This window comes from Athene cunicularia, assembly GCF_003259725.1.
Source record: "Athene cunicularia isolate RWA chromosome 5 unlocalized genomic scaffold, athCun1 chr5_part1, whole genome shotgun sequence".
NCBI classification, from domain to species: Eukaryota; Metazoa; Chordata; class Aves; order Strigiformes; family Strigidae; genus Athene; species Athene cunicularia.
The window spans coordinates 31294141-31311404 of record NW_020799101.1 but is presented as its reverse complement, the minus strand read 5'-3'; positions in this window follow the sequence as shown (position 1 = coordinate 31311404).

Sequence of the window (17264 nt, the reverse complement as noted above, 5' to 3'; positions counted from 1 at the left end):
CCCCCCTCTTTTTCTCCCTGCTCCCCCTTTGTCTTTCTCTTAGCTTTTATTGCTGAACAGATGTCATATGGTATGGAAAAACCCTTTGGGTCAGCTGTCCTGGCTATGTCTCCTCCTACGACCTCCCCCACCTCCAGCCTGCTGGTGAGGGGGGATGCTGGAGACGCAGCCTTGGTGCTGTGCGAGCACTGCTCAGAAGTAGCTAAAACACTGGTCTGTTGTCAACACCTGTACAGCTACCGATACACAGCACAGCACTATGAGGGCTGCCATGGGGAAAATGAACTCCATCTCAGCCAGACCCAGTAGAGACAGACAAATAGAGCACTGCATCAGTATAATTATCTCCACGTCAGACAGACTCTTGCCTAAGTGCAAATGGGAAAATAATTTCTTCATGGTCACTGGATGGAGTTAAATCTCAGGGACAAATACGGGATTTATATAGGCAAATTCTGGATGGGTCATTAAATCTACTGGATGTTACTAACTCTTACAAATTCCTTTTAAATTATTCACATAACCCTCTTACAACAGTTTCCTAGTTGTTGCTAAGATGGGTAAATATTTTCTAATTGTTGCTATAAAGTGGGTTCTTGTATATTACATGTATTTATTAAAAAAAAAAAAAAAAAAAAAAAAGCTTAAAGAAGAAAAAATACTCCTCATTTTCTGGTAAACTGTGGTAATTCTCCCTGTTTTATTGACTATCCCTAACACTGTCACTTACAATGTCTTTTAACTTTGTGAAAAGGTGATGGTTTACTGTGTGATTTCTTCGCATATATTACTAAAAGAACTGAAGAGTCCCCATTCTGGTAGAGCATCCTGTTACCCTCCAATATATATGCTTCAACTCCAGCTCTCAGCTGTCTGCCATACTTTATCCATCCAGAGAAAGTTTTTCCTAGTCTCTGAAGAAAGAGTTTAGACAATGATTCATCTTGTAAATGAATCAAAAAATCAACAAAACTTCATAATCATACATCTACATGCAATTTGCTTGTTAACTTTGATCTAAACTATTATTTTTTTCATTGAAAAAACATTGGAATGAAAGACGTAGCAGATTGTCTCATGATTTATTGCTGAAAACTAAAAAACAAATGAAGGAACATTTCCATCTTTGTTTTGGGCTTTAGCGATACAGATGAGACTCTCTAAGCCTAGAAAATTATCAGGATGCTTAAGGATTCAGAACAAATTTTCTAAATGGAAAAATCCAGATGATATTTATATCTGGCTGTAAAAAGCATGCAAAAGCATGTATTATTAAAGGTACTAAAAAAAAATCATAAAAGCAGATTTCTGGGTTGGCATGGATTCAGGATAGAGAGGAGTAAATTTATTAAGGGACAAACCATAGTTGTAGCTAAATGGAAGAAATAAAAAAACCCTGAAATTAAATTTTTACGGCCACTTTCTGCTATTTTACTGAATAACTTGCTTGATGTTTACTGTTTTATGTGTTTTGTTTTCCTATCCTCTTTGGGCAACAGCTTTCTCATATTCTAACCCCACACAGTAGCTAAAAGAAGTCACTTTAACTCCTTGACTTGGAAACCCTCAGATCTCTTGCAATAGAAACAATTACTAATTATAAACTTGACCTCTTATGTTAAAAAGTTTGCAATATGTATATGCCCCCCCGTCCCCCCCCCATGTGAAAATTCAACACCCATAGTGCTATATCTCTAAATAAATTAAGCAGCTCTTTGACATGCTGGAGATTTTGCATGGTAAAAGTTCATGATTACTAGTGCTTCCATGTTCTTCAGAAGTATTTCAAGGAACATCGAGCTACTTTTTGCTGTGACGTGCATTATTATACTTGTGAGGAACAGCAGCATTAAAAATGACTACACCCACATATGGAGAGGTGCTTGTGGTTATGAAGAAGACAGTGAAGAGTATTGGGCTGAATATCAATTACATTTTTGTAAACAGCCACACTGTGTCACAATGTTAATGCAATATTATCTTTGCATTGTACCCGCTTAAGGTTGCCCCATAACTACACTTTGTACTTTGAAGAGTCTGGAATGCTGGAGACTATAAAGAAGGCTTCTATCATCTCATTCTATAGTTGGAAAGCAAGCCAGGAGGCTTGTGTCATAGCTGTTGAGTTATTGACAAGAGTGCTACCGGTGATATCATAAATTCTACAAATACACTCTATAGTACCGCACCAGGTAGCACCACTAAAGATAGCCATTATGTTTTCTTATCCTACTTTCCTCAAAATCTTAAAAAGCTGTACAACAAAACAGTAAGGCGAACAGAACACTTTAATGTCTGAAATATAATGGTTAATTTTTATTTCAGATTTCCTTTCTTGATTTCCATACACTGCAAAATTTTATTCTCTCTTCTTGTGCAGCCATAAGTGTTTTGATGAAGTGCAGGGCAGTTTTGTATACATAAAAACTGTTATAATATTATTATTCAATGTTTCACAAAACCTTAATTATCATCTATTGAATAGTTAATCTTCAATAAATAAGATTTCAATAATCCAATGGCAATTATTTTGTCTACTATACCTGATTTTATAAAACCTAAATTAAACAAGGAGGCAGTTAAAACGTTTAAGCATTTCATTGCTTCCAATAAGGCCCTGTAGTTACTGCAGATACTGCATTAGTGCAAATTTACTACACAGTATATCAATGCTAGTAAATAACAACATCACCCCAAAGAGGTATGTAAGAGGTAGTGCCAAAATGTTTAAAGAGTTTTCATCCGAACTGGCGTTCCTTCAGCCCAGATCTATGTAGTAACATAAGCCCCTACAATACTAACTACTGTGGTTTTCTGGAGAGTTTTGAAAGAGGCAGTAGTCACAACTCATGCCAGACTGACACACAGACAACTCACTAAGTTCCTGAAAGCTACAGGCACCGTCTCAAATTTAGAGACAAATTATGTTAGTTCTATGGGGTTATCTTCCCTAAGGGCTAAATTTAAGCTAAAGCATGAGCTTAAAGAGCTGTGTTACCCAACCTGATGTAAAATATTCTCTGTAGACAGGTAATATTGTAAGAAATGTGATCTTACTTTATTTATTGTAGTCATCTGACAAAATAATGGCATTTAGGTAACTCAATAGATTATCTTGTTAAATCTCATACCCTAAGACAGGTAACTCTATCTATATTCACATCAGCTAGGGTGTTTCCTTACCTTACTGATACAGTATTTCTAATGTTTTTAAAAATGTCTCCCAAGAGAGGTTTCTGAAGTCTAACCTTATCTTCTCTTCAATTTAAGCTCCTATTTCTCACCTTCTCAACCGTAGATATGACAAACAGATTAAGCTCCTTTGCATACTTTAAGACTGATATCATGTCTCTATCTGGACCTCTCTGGAATAAAGAAGCTTAGTGTATCCAGTCACTGAGACTGCCCATTTTCTCTCAACTATCTTCAACTAGGTCCCAAGTCATCATTATCACTGCACACATTACTTACCTTCCTAAAATCCTAAAATAATAGAATATTTTGAGGACAAGTAAGTCCGAAGTGAATATACAGTGTCTTTAGGAACCTCATTTATCTTCTCTTTTTGCCTTGACTCTTATATGGCTGAATGCCATGCAGTGCTGTACATTCTGTACTGTCACTGGCCATTCCCATAGTATAACACTATTGTATATAAATAATACTAACAGGTATTTTAACCTTATCAGATAAATATGTTTGCAGACTGCAAAACTAAGCCTGAGTCATGTAACTGAAGGAAAAAAACCTCAGGAATGATGGCCAGCAAAACTACACATCTATCAGCTTCTTCAGAGTCTATTCTGGAAACAGCTCATCCATGCTAATAGTAGTTGTAAGAGCATCTGGAAGCCACCCATGCTCTGAGCTATAGGAAAGGTATATCTATACAACATAGGGCTGCTTGAATAGTGTTAGAAAATAATATAGTAAACAAATAATTTCTGTAGTGAATGTAAAATAAATAAATTATTTGCTAACAAGCATCTTTATTATTCTTCCATTCTCAGAGATAGTGGTGTAATTCAGCTATTAGTGGCACAATTCAGCTGTTACACTACTTGTGGCTTTTAAATGATAAATGCTCAGAATAAAATATTTATGAATACATAAACATATCTATTCCATTATTTGATCAGCTTTGAGGGACGTTTATTACTGTCCATGCCCAATGGAACTGACATGAATAGGCTAAATTCTATACCAACATAAATCCACTGTTTGCAACAGGCTGGTCTTTGACCCTTTGTTATTATTTAATGGGAAAATAAACATTCACACTTGAATTTGTGAAAGGGATTGATAAGAGGGTTGTACAGGTCAGTTTCCTATTAATGAAATAGATACCCTTTCAATTCTGAGCTACTCAGATGAATCTGACGCAGGTCAGAAGTAACCAAAAGTCATTAACACCTGACAGCTGGGTGATAGCCTGTGTAAAATGAGTTGGTGCTCTCAGCCCAGTACATAAAACATCAGAATAATTGGTGTTAATTTGCACCCCTGTTGGCAGTCTTAGTACAGAGGCCAAAGATTGAATGGGCATGAAAATTAAACTATCCTGTCAGCTATAAAGGTTCTTTCAGGTCAGGACTGAAGTGCATTAACAGGGTACTATAGAGGAATTTCCACTGTCAGTGCTAGGGCTGACTTTGTGACTAAATTCAGTAATATGATGAATTCCCCAGACATTACAAACACTGAGAGGTTTTCTTATCCATTTATTTATTTATTTGAGAGAGAGAGAGAGAGAGAGAGAGAGAATATATTTACGTTAGAAATACAATGGTTGCAAGAACCAAGGGGGTCAACTGCTGACCTCCACATGAAGTGCAAACTATTGTATCAGTGTCAGGATCTGTGGAGAATCACTAATGTGTTTTTGCAGCTGATAAGCCATAAATGGTACTTTGCACATGTGTGTTGATGGCAAAAGAATTGACCACGTGGATAATTAGCCTCAGGTATGTTACGGTTCCCTGTTAACTTCTTGCATAACTTTTTATTTCGGATTACCAATCTGACAGTGACAAAATTTGCAGTCTTTTTCAATCTAATGCAATCAATATTTAACACCAGGCAAGCCTGTTCCTTTCAATTGTGGTTGCACATGAGAATAAAGTTTGCAATTAAATTGGAAAAGCATGGAGATCTTGAAAAGATGAATGCCTTCACATTGCCAACTGACAGAAAAGCTGGCTGGGGAAGTTTGAGAAAAAATTCTGCCATTATGTATCTCTATAGTAAGAAAGACAATATTCAGAAATGGGGAGTGGGTAAGTAAAACTCAAATTATATTTGCACAGAGTATGTTCACCACTTGTTAAGTCTAGCAGATACCCACAAGATATAAAATACATCCTCTGAAGATTTAATCGTAGGTTTAGATTTGCTTTGGTCTAAAAGGAAGGCAATCCTGAGTGAGCTGCGGAGTTAAGTAATGCGGATGTGGCTTTCATGTGCAAATTTCTTTTGACTCACTGAAACAACAGCTCCCAGAGTCTGGACTGCTGTCCACACAACCAGGCCTGCATGGGAATGCAAATGACTTCATTATAGGCCAAGTCTCCTTGCACCAATGAGCTGTACAGGACACTTGCAGTGATACCAGCTTTGTGAGCTGCTTTCTTGCTGTTTCTGTTTCCTGTCTGAAAATAAGCGGCATCTTATCTGTTGCTAGGCAGTAAGAAAGGGGTCCAGTGTGGCAGGGGAAGAAAAACTTTTCTTTTGTTGGTGTATTTCTTTTGCCCTGATAATTGATATAATTGATAACTTTTACATTACCTTTTTCTTCCGTCATCTTGAATTTCATAATGGTCACCTCAAAATTAGTCTGAATTCTCTTCAGCTTGTTTTACTGCTGATCTCATGGAATGAACATAGCAAACAATATATTCATCTGCAATAGTAATCAAAAAGATTAGTTATTTTCAGTTAACTATAGCAGAGTCTTTTATATCAAATATCCAAGGAAAATATAGAGACCAAGGAAAGATCTTTATGTATATTTTCACCCTTATAGCTCAGAGACCTCTACCTCTGTACTGTGAAGAGAATTCCACATAAACACTCGAAGCTTTTGTTTGGCTTGAGAGACAGTCTCACAAGTCTTTTTAATTATGCCACACAAGTAGAGCACTTTAACAGTTTGGGTTAAGAGCACATCCTGCAGAGCTTCTTAGCAGTTCATGTAGCTAAAGATCTTTTCAGGTGAGGTGGGAAATGTGAATTTGTGTCACACTACTGAGTAATTGAATTTGGATTACTCAAAGCATACACGTAGGCTGTCATCCCCACGGAAGCTTTCATCCCCTACTAGGGAGATTTTAGGCACTTTGCACAGCTAGTGGCTTGGGGACAACAGGTATTGTATATTAACAGTGTATTGTAAACTTGGTTCAGAATCCTAGGGTCAAGACCAAGTCTACATCCCATCTGAATGGCTGAAATCTTCAAATCCATGCCTGGCTGCTTCCTCCTCTGAACTACAATATCTTTGGGACATTCATGGAGTAGTGCAGTGAAGCATAGACAGGCAACTAATTGTTCTTTCCAACTCTCAAACAGAAGGAGGCATTTTTCCATAGTGCAGATGTTTAGTTTTAGTCAGAGATAAGAAACAGTCCTTACATGAGAATTTGTTTGTAAGTCCTCAAGATAATTCACTTTTCTGGTTACTGATTATTGAGAAACCCTCTCTCAGACACATAGACTTACCTTTGTACCAGATGGAGAATTTTAGCTCTGGATTTTGCTGTAGGTGTTGTCTGACTCCTTTGATAAATCTGTTCCTTTGAGCATACAAATGTATTGCTTTATCAACCCTAGCTTTTATATGTTTGAGTGCAAGAGGAAGAGGCCTCACTGTTTGGCTAAAACACTGTTCCTTAAGAGTCTAAAAATGAAAAGAAAATCCATCAATATTTCTCTCTTATGGACATTCTCATGTTTCATCTGAGAAAATAATTATACCCAGAAGAAGAAATTAAAATACAAAGTAAAAGGCTGATCTCTCAGCTTGTGTTAAAAAAAAAAAATAGTTTTCCTATACAATTAAACAACATCATCAACTGCAATGCACTGGTGGATGTAGATATTTGAGGGTCATTAGGCACCGAGCATTTCCTCGAATGAATCACAATTACATGATCACCAGTCCTAAGTCATTTTGTACTGATCCATCATGAAGATTTATTAGTCCTTAACATTTCTCATTGTTTACTGGTGACAGGAGTGCTTGGCGCTTGAAGGTGATCTGACACTTCTCTGGTTGCCAGTACTGTATATTCCAGTCCATAGGAAAGTGACATACAGACACCTAGTACCAAACACCAGTATCATCTAGTACCAAACACCTAGTGTCAAACACCAGCGCCCAGAAATACCTCTAGGGATTACAGGCCCCTGGCTGCTTTCCCACATCTCATGATAAGCACACAGCTATTTTATATTCCATTACCCTGATGTCCCTGTGCTTGAGCATATGCTGTTGTCTGTCTTGGGCGTATATCCAAACAGTGCCTGCAGGCTGTATTCTCCTATAATCCATTGTATGTTCTGAGAAATCATATGATCTTCTTGGTTTTTCAGATACCATGGTTTTAAGCTGTCAGAAGTGACCTTGTGTCTTGTTTCTCTTTTGCTTTTTTCTATTAAGCCTGTCCTAGATCTTCAGGTTCAAGTATGATTGAGTGCAGCAGTATGCTCCTGTCACAAAAGGAACAGATTTTCTCAGATCAGACACAGTATTATATAGGCCCTACATATTTCTAGGCGGTGCAAATTAAATTTTAAAATACACTGTTCCATCCCCACAAAAGTTGAATTCAAATTTTTTGTAGCTGGAGACTCAAGATGGTTCTGATATATTCAATAAAACTGTCCATCACTTCAAACCTTGGCTAGCATTTTCTTCAGAGATGCTACACTCAGTGTACCTATTTGCACTTTTAAGCAAAGCTCAGGAAAAGAGGTAACACATAAGCCACAGTAGTCTATGAGTAGAAGTCCCTCCCATGAGTCTCTTTTCACCCATATCCACAGCAAATTACACCACCACTCTGCACCAGATGTGTTTCTTAACACAGTGACTGGGCCAAAGCAAGGCTATATACTCTTACCTCTGCTCCCTACCTGACTGTACCAGGAAGGAGAACAGGCTAAGGTCAGGACAACACCCAGGACCAAATATCAAAATCCAGTCCTACATTATTACCAAAAGATATCCAATATTTCTTATGGTTTCAATGGTTTGTAACTTTACAACATGTTTACTCTTTGAAACAACATCTGACTCTGTCTCAGGCTGAGTTCTTGAGGGTCTTTTCCAACAACAGCAATTCAGCTGGTTTGAGAGTCAGGTAAAATAAAAAAATAACAGTCTTACAGCTATTTTTTTTTTTTAGATGGGGAAAAATAGGAGCAAAATTACATGTAGTTATGTAATTAGAGATGGCATCATCATCATCATCCGTTCACTCAAAGGAGTCTACTTGAGGCTGCACAGCCGATACTAATTTTGGTATTTTCTATGTTATATTTTTTACATGTTAACAAAGTTTTCTGTAACAGTATGCTTTTGGGGATGTGTGTATATGTGTATTTTTAAATTTCTAGGAGTGGTATTTAATGCATTTCCCTGAAGCTTCTAAGTGCTGTTTCTTTTTGTGAGGAAGAATATTTTTACTCAATAGATTCCACCCTCATAGCAGGAAATTTTCAGCACAGCAAAGGAATTTTAAGACCCTTGGACCAAATTTTACAGTCTATGTGTAAAATTTACTTCATAAAATTCTCATTAAATCTATTTCCAAAACTAAGAAAGGGCCACAAGGAGTTTGTCTCCAGCACTATAAGTTTCAGATAAGATTTCTTAGTGGGTGCTAAAAGATAGCATCATTAAGAAATTAAATACCTTTTAAAATCTGAAATGAATTTTCATTTACAAGGAAACAAATAGCTTCAGGAAATTTTCAGAAACATTATTCTGAGATCTTCTTGTATGACAAGCATCCAGTTGGCATTAGGGAATTTGTATGTGAAATGGGTTAGAGACTTCCTATGTATTAAAAAAACACACACACAAACCACAAACCAAAACCCAAGCACAACGAGAGAAAAATATTCCAGCTCTCATAAGATCATAATCCAGCAGGAATCTGTCATTTTCTTCAGTAAACAGGACTGAGCGAAGATGAAAAATTAACAACAATCGGATTCTTGTGGTGGGAACACTGAAATGTCATCAAACCATATACCTATACTATCTCCTATACATGAGATAGTCATAGATGTGAAGGCATTATAATTATTTATTGCAGTATAAAGTGGTTATGTAGGGAGATAAAACTTGACAAACCTGAAGAATAATTGATTTGATGAGCTTTTCATTCCCTTGTACTCAGAATCAGATATCATAGTGTGTGGTCCATAGAGCCCTCTGCCTTCTCCTTAAAAGCCTCTGGCGCCTTGTGGTGACGTTTCAGGGTAGGGTAAATCTCTGCATGTTCTTTTTATGTCCTGCAAATAATCAGAGGAATTCAGTCTGTGGAGCTGCCATGATTACAGCTCTCTTGAACAAAACGCAGCACTCCGGGGTGCTGACTGTAGGAGAATAAGGTGGGAAGGAATCTCATGAAGTTCAAAAAGGAGAAGTGAAAAGTACTGCACCTCGGGAGGAGATATTCAAAATCTGTCTGGACACAAGCCTGGACAACTGGGTCTAGCTGGCCTTGCTTGAGCAGTGGAGTTGGACCAGATGACCTTCAGAAGTCCCTTCCAACTGCAGCCACTCTGTGATTCTGTGATATACCTAGGCTTAGGTTTTTCTAAGTGCAATTTGTGGTAACATCTACACAAATCAAGGGTTAATATAGGCCTATACTAAAAATACAATATAGATTCTCCCAATGAGAAATATGGTGCCCAGAAGCTTGTAGGACTTGTTTCTACAGAAAAAATTCTACTAAATTTTCAGGGGTAGAAAATTGTTGTACCCAGACAAGAGAGTGGGTTTCAGTGAAAGTTTATCTCCAGCCACATGCAACAAATCAAAGTTGAATGAATATAAGATGAAAGGCAAATCAAGGCTTGTGAAAGACAGTAAAACAATGGGAATGCTCTTTTATTTTTAGTAAATAATAACATAATATGAAAATCAAAATACTGAGAAAACTTGGAAACACCATGTCATATTTTTAATCCAAATGTTTTCCTTAGTGTATTATAAAATCAGAGTGAGAAAGAACAGTAGAACTATTGTCAACCTGCAGGGAATGTAGGGTACCCTGAACAAAGATGACCCTTTTTTCCTGTAACTATTAAACAAGGATAGGTCATAAATTGTTTCCAACATCTCTCTGACAACTCATGAACTGTTATATAACACCTACTTAAGCACACTGCTTTCAGAAAAGACAAATCCCAAAGTTCTTGTTAAATTTATAGCTCATCATGTTTTCTTACGGGTGCTAGTTGTAGGACACCCTCTCCAGCAGTTAGATGTGTCTTTACTATCTGAAACAGGGACTTGCATTTGACACAGAGCAGATGTCTATATTTAGTGTTGCACAATTTAGTAGCCCTTCATGTTTTTTAAAAGAAGCCTAGTTTGTTTCCATTTCTTTTCATTTCAAGGACCAACACCTTACTATCAATTGTGAAAATTTCAGATAGGACTACTGCGTGTGATAGCAAGTACTTCATTAAGTTCATGGAAAATTGTTCTCTCGCTTCATTGTAAGCTCTTTGGGAATGGAAAGTGTGTTTTTGGAGCGCGTACCACAAAAACTCCTTTCCAAGCATTGGCCTTTATTTACAGAGCTCCAGCAATGCAGCGGTAGAAGTTACTCGGTTTTAGCTCTGTAAAACTGTTTCACCCTTCTTCTGTTTAACTCTATATTAAACTCTGCAAGCACCCTTCTGTTTTCTTTTGTGTTTAATTGTTAAATACAATTCTTTGCCATAGTTTTGGTATAAAGTGCACAGAAAGATTCATTAAGCAGGCAGCTTCTTCAAGGGAAGGTAATACTTGAATGACATAAAAATAGAGTATCTCATTCTTTTTATTTTTTAAATAAAACAAATGTTGTCCATTTGTTTCCTGCTGTCCTGAAGTATATGTTTCTGGCAGGAAAGGAAAGCCTAAAACATTTTCTGATAGAAACTTTTAATTCTCAGCCAAACTATGAACATTCAGAAATGCCATTATGTGACCTCCAGGGAACCTTAAGTTAGAATCTCATTCTTCAGTCTTTTTTACAGGCTGATTTCATGGCAAGACACAAAGACCTCCCAAGATGTATCTTGAATCTACACAGAGTACACACGATGCATTGTGTCTTTTCCAGCTATAGCCACCTGCAGCCACAGAATGGTATAGTCACACAAGCAAACCAAATTATTTCAGAAGAGACATTAGACTGTTAGTATAACATCACATTAGACTGTTAGTATAACACCAGTTTTTCTACTTGGGAGTGCTCAGTTCTTTCCCTAAAAAACCCAACAAAACCCAGACCACATAAAGCAACATAGAAGATACTTAGGAAAAAAAATCACACTGAGTCAAGAGACAACTTCCAGTACAGAAATTTCCTTTTAGAAGGAAAGATTTCCCACTAGAAAACGTGTAAGTTTTTCCACACTGTTTTCCATGTAAGATGAAGGATCATATTCTCAGGCTACTCTTTGCATAGGTTCATAATAATATGTTAAGGAAAAAACAGTGAGTGTTTTCCTCTTACAGTAGTTGCTTTGACTGCTTAAATGGCTGACTATAGAACTACCAGCATTTGGGAATGTGAGGACCAAAATAACCTGGGAAGATTCTTTGAAGAGTTGATATTAATTTCAGGTTTAATTTTGTTACCTTTATACCAATAGTTCCAGTAATCAATAATTCTCCGAAACCATCAAAAAGCGCCTACTTACCAGAGATTTATACCACAGAATTGGACAGATATTTTTTCAGATGTAAACCGGTCTATTTAACCAAACCAAAATTTCCTCCAGAAAATTTTTAATCAAAGTAAATAAATATATTTTCATTGCAGAAGGGAACAATGGCAGCTTTCTTGATTCTTTTCATCATTACTATGCAGGCAGCAGCTTCCAACCCACCTTACTACCGTGTCAGAGGCTTTTGGCACATGTATATCTTTTGTCTGCAAGGACAAAGAGCTTTCCAGGCAGATTACTGGCAGACCAAAAAATCTGGGTGAGCATTCATTAAAGGGAGTTATCCAGAAATCTCTTTTTTTTTTGAAAAAAAAAAAACCAACAAACATATACTTTTGCCATTTGTTCTGTTTCTTGCGGGAGAAATAAGGGAAGACTGAACTTTGATGTATGGATATACATTTTACAGCTCCACTTTCAGTTCTGATAAGTATACATATATATATGTTAGAATACGTTTAAATAAAACAAACATGTATAAATACATATGTTTGTATAAACATTTAAATGCATATATTTTTTATACAGGTATATTTGTGTTATAACTATAACTTCCCTTAGCTTACAACTATGCTTCTGACCTATTAATAAACTCAGTTTACAGTATGCTTAGTAAGTAATACAGTTCAAATTACATCTTAATTCTATACTGATTTCAAATCTGTCTCCTCATGTATTTCCACCTCACACACCTTCTCAGTGTTTTAATAATAATTCACAATCAATAAATAACAACACTATCTCATTTTAAGGAAAACAGTTACATTTATATATGTGTTATTTTGTATTCAAATAACGTAGAAGCATATTTATGTTACTTAATCTCTTTTTACCATTCATTTGCTATCTGGTGGTCTTGAACTACTGTTAGATTTCCACATTTAAAGAAACCATATTATAATTTTAGATGCATCTTGAAGTAAATGTCAAAAACATTTTCATGTGTTGAAACGTTCCTCAAAAGATTTATCCATAACAAGAAAACCAGAAATAGGAACTGCACTCAATTAAAGACTGATAGGTTTGTATGCAGTGTGGAGCTCTATTCACTGTGATGTTATTAAATATTCATACATTAAATTATAGTTGCTGGTTATAGTAATCTAATTGTTATATTTCTATGAATATAAAATGGTCTGTTACAAGAAAGTTTTATTTGCAATAGTAACAGTATGAAAATAATGTTTGTTCTTATTTCTAGCTTTGATGTTTATAAATTGTTTACCGAGAGCTAATAAATTCATCCAGTTTTTTCTAGAACCCAAGACAAGGCTGAGTGTTAACAGAAGTGATCTATCCATGTGTGCACACCCATTATCTTCAGTTCTTTAAATCCTTAATACATTAGTACTTATCTACTTCCTGATCTTTCAAAATGTTATATAAATTGGTATGGCTAACCAGCATCACTAACCATTGATCTTCTTTTAGTCACCATATAAATTGAATCCTTTTGTAGCAACCTCCTTCCCATCCTGCCCCACTAACTTAAGCATTTTTACAATGAGGAGAAGCAATTACCTTGGAACTGGTTTGAAATATATAGCAGGTCTAATAAATGCAAAGGCAAAATGTGTTTATGACTATTTGTTATTATTTCAGAAGAAAACAGCACAGGTAAATTGTCATAAACTTTGTATGTAGCCCAATAAGGTTTATTTAAAGTAGCTGTGATGTGAGCTTAAAAATGTTTTTCAATATCATAATTTTTTCAAAGGCAGCTATAAGTTTTCAGAATTCAAACAATTAAATCTATTTTGCATGGTTTTAATCAGATCATATATTTAGCTAAAAGAAAAAAAAAAGTAAATGCAGATAATCAATTCTAATCAGTTTATAAATAGCTTACAGTTTGAAAACTTGTTACAATAATCAATGCATTCAACGACAAGGATATGCAAATGGGAGGCAGAGTCAGATCTGTAAGACCAGTTTAATACTTGTGTAAATCTTACATAACAAAATTCCCCTTGGCTTTGTTATGGCATGGTCTTCTGGTAATCAGATTGATTTTATTGTTTGTACTAAGATGGCTAACTGTAATGAAATATTTGTTAAATTAGGTTCTTAGGCTTTCTGATCAAGATTCAATACATAAGATATTTTGCTACACTTCAGGTATTAATTGATTACTCTTGCAAATTTACTCTCCCTTCATACAGCAATTGTCAAATACAATTGTCTAAGAAACAAAAATTGAAATGCTATGTATTCTACAGCAGAAATTATGCATAACTTTTCTCTGAGACTAACAGCAGTAGATAAGTTTATATGTGTTACCTCACAAAGTTCTCTGTGTTTGAAAAACACTTTAAGAACTGCATCTACTCAATCAGTATTTCGGAATCACTTAACCCATCAAAGAAATGCCACCTCTGCAATGGGATGGAGTAGTGGTTTAACAGAGCACAGCAATATTTTATAACAGCTCTTCCTGCATTTACAGTTGTTTTCTAGAAATGGATGAAGTATTATATCACCGAACTAACTACTCATGTGCAATAATGCTCAGGTCAGCATCATCCAGAGCAGGAAGTAGTTAAGGTCTTGTATGTAAGTCTCCCAAGGTTCTAACATTTCAGGCACCAGGCATAATAATTAGATTTTGACTTTCTTAAAATATTTAAGTTGGGGAATTAATACTACTTAAAAACAACAAAAATGCAAGGGAAACAAAAAGGAAAAAAAACCAAAATAACATAGTTAGCAGAATCCAGGCTTCAATTCATAAAATACAGACTCTCCTGAGTGATCTATCTGCACTGAATTGAAGAGGTTTTATATCCTATAGCTGAATACTTATTTTTGTTTGTATTACTTTGAATTTACAAGGGAGGTGTCACTGTTATAAATGATCCTTTTCTTGCTTTGGGCCCTGCTAAGTAATGAAACTACCTTGATATGTAATGGTCCGTTTTTAGAATTGTTGTTGCATTCTGACAGTGAATTTTGACTTCATGTGATAGATTCAAGTAGATAAGATATGGAAGAAGAACTTCCTTATGTACTACTTGGAAAGACAGCATCATAACTGACAAAGATCTTCAGATGCAAGCTGCCATAAATATTCAAAGGTAATGGATTTTTAGTGTCATATTTTACTACTCTTTTTGATGAAGTTTTTCATATTGTGTTTATGAAATAAAACTACTGATATATCCCTTGCTCCTAAGTTCACTTGACAGAACAATCATTTTCAGAGAGAGTTTTACATTTCTTTAGGAGAAAAAAGACAGTGTACTGGTTCTTTCCAATGTTTCTGAGAAATGGAAATGACCCTAACAAACTCAAAGCAACAAAGCTGACAAAATGCAAGTTTCTCACCCATGGTCTTTCATGTGTATGGTTCAGGTTCTCTTATTGCTGCTTCTTCATCTGTGAATGGCACTGCCTGTTTAGATGGTGCTACAGTGCTGTTTTCTGTTGCTCTATTTATGGGTAGCTTGTAATTTCCCCAGCCAATACTAGGACATTAGGAACTCTATAAAAATGTTAAGTACAAGTAATTTTCTCTTCCAGTGTGCACTTTGAACATAGAAGAGGGGATCTCAGTGAACAGCAAAAGCTGTCACTCTCTTGCCTTAGCAAGTGAACCAGAATACTTTTAAGTAATAGAATGGATTTTTGAGTGTGAAAAAACAATTTTTCCTGCTCTTAGTAACAAAACCTGTAGTGACCCCTACTTCTCTCCCCAGCATTACAATGGTTTAGTAACATTTTGAAAGCCAAAAAAGTCCATTCATTCATCAAAATCATAGAGTCCCAAGTATGCACATGTTCTAAGATTTAAAATGTGTAGTCAGTTCTATTTTCTTAAAGATACTGGAAATATTAAAGATGTCTTTAATCATGTCATTAAAGATAAAAGAAAATAAAACTCTTTTCTCCAGCAGGCTGGAGGTATTTCTTTTTTCTTTCCTTCAGCATTGGTGATAAGTAATATATGTATGTTTGTGAGTATTAGGAGAAGGAAGAAGGGAGCTTAATTGTTATTCCAGACTTCAAAACTGACAAAACCAAATAATAGCATAATATTAGTAATAGTACTACTAATAAATATGTGTTTGTTTGTTCTTCTTATCTAAAGTATCATCTAAAATATGTTAGATCTCTGTTTACTCAAGGAGAGACATTACATCATTTACAATCGTCTGCAAGTGGGGGGAAATGGGGAGTAGGGGAAAAGCTGTTCTCCAAATGCAGCCATTTGAATATCCATGTGTTGAGATTTACCATGTTCTCTTACTTATAAACTGTTCCTACATACATACCTACATATCACAACAGAGGAAAGAATTTTAAAATAAGAAATTGATTTGTAAACTATGGTGTTTGTTTGTTTTGTTTTGTTTTTTTTTCCTACCTGAATATGGCTTTTAGAGAGTTTTCATGCCTGAAATTTGAAAGGAAAAATAGATTGTTTTTATGGGCTGTCACAGTTTTGTATATACAGTGGCATATCACTTTACTACTCCTGCTGACGGCCCACCTGTCTCCATTGCTCTGAACTGACACTTCAGGACTCAGCACCTACTGTTAGCCACTGAGAAATACTCCCTAAGGCAGGAAAGAGGCAACAAGCCAAACCCAGCATTCACAGCCAGTTAATGAAAGCAGAAATTAAAACAAACAAAAAAATTACCCCAGAAACCATTTCCAGAAAAGCAATTAAATCATATGATAAAGAGTAAAACATAGAGTTAAAATACAGACTGCTAGAAAGAACAGAAACAAAATAATTTCATAGGACACCAGATTAGTACTCTGTCCTGTTATGTACTGAATGGTTTATTGTCTTTTCATCTCACACTAGCCTAACTGATGCCCTTAGACTTGTTTTAAACTGTACCGAATGGAAAACAATCCTTCAACTTTGAAATTCTTTGTGAACATCAGATGGAACATTAGAAAGAAAACTCTTTCCTTGTAGGATATGAAATTTTTACCCAGCAGTTGAAGGTGCTTTTGAGGTTACTAACTTCCAGTCCTGTCACTTTCTCCTATAAAATGATACCATTAGACGAAAAAGAAAGAACAAAGATATTATTATCTTCTAGAGGGATTTTAAAGCACAGTCTGTTTTAGTCCAGGTGTATGACCTGACACATGAACTTTTGAAGCAGCTCAAAAGATTTCTTTTTATTTCAGCACGAGTTTGCATAAGCTATCAGCACGCTGCAGAATTCTAATGTTACCTGAATGGTAGTGGGGGAAAAAGTGTTTATAAGGTTCTCAGCTCAGTAGGAGCTGAGAGTCATTCACTCTCAAGCTGATTTGAGGTATTTTACTTTTCTCCCAGTTCCTGC